General features: G+C 47.3%; 1 non-coding gene across 1 annotated transcript; it reads right to left on the bottom strand.

Annotated features, from left to right (window-relative positions):
• Positions 1–4,695: 4,695 nt before the first annotated feature.
• LOC142565056 (U2 spliceosomal RNA) lies at positions 4,696–4,887 on the bottom strand. The gene has a single exon (XR_012824776.1). It is a non-coding gene; the product is annotated as a U2 spliceosomal RNA (small nuclear RNA).
• Between the last annotated feature and the right edge of the window lie 202 nt (positions 4,888–5,089).

Below are 5,089 nucleotides of genomic sequence, written 5' to 3' on the forward strand. Positions count from 1 at the left end.
TTTTAGTCGCCGTGTCGCTTACGCGCCGGGCATTTTCACTCGCTACTTGGCTTAAGGGCGGCCGTTTGGTGGTCTCCGTCGCCGCCCCGGCCGACGTGGTAGCGGACTTCGCGTAATGTTGTTTCACAGCAAACGGGCGCTGCGAATTTCATGCTTTCTTTCCAGTTTGGACATTTGTCTTCGTGTACGGGTGCTGGAGCTGTGTATAACTTTATAGAGCGTCTCAAGAAAAAAACTTGTTTGGAGCTTCACATTTAAGAGGAGCGGCTCCTTAGTACGAGGCGGTTTTCCTTTCACTTTCTCCCGATAATAGTACTCATCTGCCACTTCTCTCACCACGACACGATTTTTTTTTTTGGGGGGGGGGGTCCTCCCTTGATCCTGAAGTGAACAGACTGTTTCATACATCACGCAGACGCCCGCATCTATCCAGTCATGATGCCATTTACAAAAATCCTTAACAACAGGTGCCCGCACCTACGCAATCAACGCCGACTCAATTTAAAGAACAGCTGTTCAAAAGCTGATCGAAACCATCCAGTTTGGGAAAACCTAATTTGTGCAGTCGTTTCTATTTTTTTTTTTCATTTTGAGAGACGTGAAACCGTTTGTTACGACCCTTTTGTTACTGCGGCTGCGAAATCGTGCGTAATACCAATTTAATTGTGTGCTGGTTGGTCGTTTGTCAGCCCTTTGTGTTTTTCAAGAAAATGAACCACACGTTTATAAATTATGTGCGCAAAAATTTTCTCCATCTGCACCAATACGCCACCACCAAAATACTTAAACAAGAGAGAAAGCGTCCGAGGCCATGAGGTTTCGAAAATGCCGCGCTCCGAAATTTTCACATCCGCCATTGGGAATATAATTAGTATCCGTTGTAGAAAAAAAGAAAAAGGAATCAGATTTCAAGTGATCATTGAAAGTGGCCGCGTTTTTTCGGGGCGTGTCCTGATGAAATAATTTCACTTCAGTTCGTTGGTTCAATTGCATTTGTTGGCTCCTTGCAGCATGTTTAGATTTCATCTTTTTCAGTATTCTTAGTACTCTCGTTGTAGCCTGCACATTTTTCGGTTGTTTTGAGGTATCCATTCCTGAACGATGTTTTTCTTTTCCTTAAAGCTAGCCGTAGAACAAGCGCTTTCTATCTAATCATTACAATAAGAATCCAGCATCATCGGCGCGATTAAAGTTCGGGAACTGGCGATTTTTAATGCCGCGATCACGAAGGTTAACAGCATGTTCATACAAGGGGTGACGTGACGCAAGGCGTGATTTTTCAGCATACCAGTCACGATATCTAATCGAATCTAAGATTGAAATGGCGTTCTTAATTAGTTTGGTTCCAGATAGAACAAACAGAAATAAAAAAAAGGTTGTCTTTGATTGCCATTCAAATCTTAAGACCACGTGTAGAAAGTGTTCCGGCTTACATTCGGCAAATCAAAATGAACGGCTAAAATTAGTCTATCCCATTAGGTTTCATGCGGGAGATCACGCGAAAGGCAGCCATTCTTCTTTACATGGTTTCTCTCTTTTGCGCTGTCATTTGCGCATGCAAATTTCTTCGTACGGGAATTTTATGAAGCGAAGGCAGCTACAGACCGTTTTCATTGTTTCGTTCATGTTCGTAGGCGCAAATTTTCAAACCTAGTGCTTGGAGGAACATTTCCGCTGCTCTAGAAGGGCATGACAGTGCCCGCTCTTTCATTTCTCCAATCGCTCGCAAACACATTGCATTGCCAGTCTACAGCGGCAATACAAAGCGACGTTTCACCATGCACGTCGAAGTTGATTACCAGTACCGCGCCAGCGTCGACTGGCCGCCGAAGCGACGAGCTCAGCAGCGCATGCGCAAGGGCCGACACCACCCCAACCGAGCTTCCCTGCTTATCGGAGAGAGCAGGTGCGCATGAACACGGGCGCGCCTGAGTATCTGAGTTTAAAAAAAAAAAGAACTGTGCCCGAGGCAGTGACAAAGACAAGTGGTCGCGGTCGCTCTGAATCTTATCGTATTATAGAAAAGGCGGGTTGGCGGCGCTTCCTCGAGGGTCAAAACGTACAATCGTCGAACTAGCGCTCCCGGCGTCAAGTGGAGTGCATCCTTCTTCTTGTAACGGTTTGCAATTGACTGCTTGAATGTGCCGACCACGCGTCACGGGTCGCGTATAGAGCCAACCGTTGGCAAGAACGCGTCTAGCGTAGCAGCAGAACCGATCGCGGTTGCGATAACCCATCGCTGCGTAGCGAAAGAAAAAAAAAACGAACGCACCCACACGCAGTTTGTAGCAATCACCGCACAAACCAATGTGGTTTTAAATGTAGCTTCGCAGGTCACAGTAGAAGGGCACTGAAACTTTCTCATAACGCACACTGCTGTAGTCCACAAAGAACAAAGCGCACAAAACAGATCTGATACAGCCGCACTGCATTATTTCGTGTTTTCACTATATCATAACTTTCGTGTGCATGCCACGCAGGCCAGGAGTAAAAGGCAAGAAAAAAAAATGATACGCGATCCTAAGCTTTGACTTGGCTGCTGTGGCATTTATGTTCTCTAGGCGAACGCAACGCGCCAGCCTCGACTGGCCGCCGAAGCGACGAGCTCAGCAGCGCATGCGCAAGGGCCCACACCACCCCAACCGAGCTTCCCTGCTTATCGGAGAGAGCAAGTGCGCGTGAACACGGGCGCGTCTGAGTATCTGAGCTTAAAAAAAAAAAAAAACTGTGCCCGAGGCAATGACAAAGGCAAGTGGTCGCGGTCGCTCTGAATCTTATCGTATTATAGAAAAGGCGGGTTGGTGGCGCTTCCTCGAGGGTCAAAACGTACAATCGTCCAACTAGCGCTCCCGGCGTCAAGTGGAGTGCATCCTTCTTCTTGGAACGGTTTGCAATTGACTGCTTGAATGTGCCGACCACGCGTCACGGGTCGCGTATAGAGCCAACCGTTGGCAAGAACGCGTCTAGCGTAGCAGCAGAACCGATCGCGGTTGCGATAACCCATCGCTGCGTAGCGAAAGAAAAAAAACGAACGCACCCACACGCAGTTTGTAGCAATAACCGCGCAAACCAATGTGGTTTTAAATGTAGCTTCGCAGGTCACAGTAGAAGGGCACTGAAACTTTCTCATAACGCACACCGCTGTAGTCCACAAAGAACAAAACGCACAAAATAGATCTGATACAGCCGCACTGCATTATTTCGTGTTTTCACTATATCATAACTTTCGTGTGCATCTCACGCAGGCCAAGGAGTAAAAGGCAAGAAAAAAAAGATGATACGCGATCCTAAGCTTTGACTTGGCTGCTGTGGCATTTATGTTCTCTAGGCGAACGCAATGCACAAACTGAACTCGAATTTCCAATAATGGAAGTTCGTATTTGGCGACATGGTTGTATTTTTGACTAATATTTGCGTTTTTCGCCCGTGCATGCGCTTCACTGCGCTACTCTTTGCCCCTTCAAAGCGGCTTCACTGCAATGCGGGAGTGTTCTGCGTTAAGCCGAACCAACAGGCAAAATCGCGCCTAGCACATAGAGTTCCCCCCCCCCCCCAAAAAAAAAGCGGAAAAGAAAAGTAGCCTTATTTAAACGAGAAAGATGCCACGAGTGCCCCAACGGAAAGCTTTAAGGGTTACCGAAGGGTAACTGAGGGCGACGCAACGAGCTTTGGCAAGAAGGACGATGGGTGTAGTGTCACGAGAGATAGGAATAGAGCAGATTGAGGGGCGAGCGAACAAACGCGAGTTAATGACACCTTAGTTTAAACCATGAAAAAAAGAAATGGGCATGCAATGGGGGGGGGAGGAAGATGGTCATTGAGGGTTACGGACCCAATTCGAAGAGAAGGGAAGCGTAGCAGGGGGTGGCAGAAAGTTGGGAGGGCAGATTAGATTAGGAAATGTGCAGGGACTACATGGCGACAATTAGCACGTGACCGGGGTACTTGGATACTTATGGGAGAGGCCTTTGCCCTGCACTGGGCGTAACCAGGAGGAGGAGGATGAAAAGGTAGCAACAGGTCTTCATAACATACAGGTTGGAAAGCTGGAGCACCTTTGAACCCTTGAATATATTTCGCAAGGCTTGGCCACACGACAAGCTTGTTTTCGAGGCGTTCGCTCCCACTGCTGCGAAAATGTGCACACAACGGCTGCACAGTAGTTGCCAGAAAGCGGGCACTCTATTTTTCTTTCATAGGGAATCTTTCTTCCACTAGGGCAGCGGATTTTGGCAGGGCGAGCTTGCGTTGGCGCTGTGGTTTACGGATCCAAGCAATAGTGAACTCAAAAATCCAGTGTTGGCTTTGAGCGGGATTCACATTGGTTGCCGAACCCACGGCTAATCATACACCCCCCCCCCCTCCCCGTCCTATAGTGGCTCATTACAGCAGACAGAAACATCGGATAAATAACAATCCTATTTCTTAGACATATAATTTGCCGATTCTCCCTCCTGGTTCTTTCTTTTGCTGTCATTTATTTTTCTCGAAGGCCGTAATAAGAAATTTGCTGGTGCGGCTGTCCCATTTGCGCGGCAAGAAGTGCGACGTCACACACAGGTGGAGTGGCCGTTTAATTACTCTCGTGGTCCGCGAACCGGCGTCGTTGTGTATGGTATAGGAATGGTGCGTGTGAAGTCAGTGGTCGCTTCGAGCTTGTGTTCTTCATTTTGATTGAATGAAGTCTCACCGAAGTGAGCGGGGGCCGATCCCGGAGGTAGTGCAATACCGGGCCGACCTGCGGCGGAGGTGAAGCAGGCTTCAAGCACTCCGCCAACTTCCAAAAATAGGTTTAATATCGTGGGTCCACATAGAACCCGTGTCAGATATTAAGCTGATAAGAACAGAGTTTTTTATTATGCTAGTTACACATCACATCATAAATATTTGTTACGAAACCAAGGAAAAAACGGATAAAAGGTGTGTAGTCTAAAACCGGCAAACAAATGACTAAAAAAACTAGTTAGTGGTGTTAGTAATAAAAGGCTAAAACTGTAAAGGTGTAAAACAGCAAAAATCGCTTCTCTAAAAACATAAGATCATCTAAGAGGTGCCGACATCGGCTCTAAAAATCTTTGTAGAGGCGCTG

Source organism: Dermacentor variabilis, chromosome 11 (genome assembly GCF_050947875.1).
Source record: "Dermacentor variabilis isolate Ectoservices chromosome 11, ASM5094787v1, whole genome shotgun sequence".
Classification (NCBI taxonomy): domain Eukaryota; kingdom Metazoa; phylum Arthropoda; class Arachnida; order Ixodida; family Ixodidae; genus Dermacentor; species Dermacentor variabilis.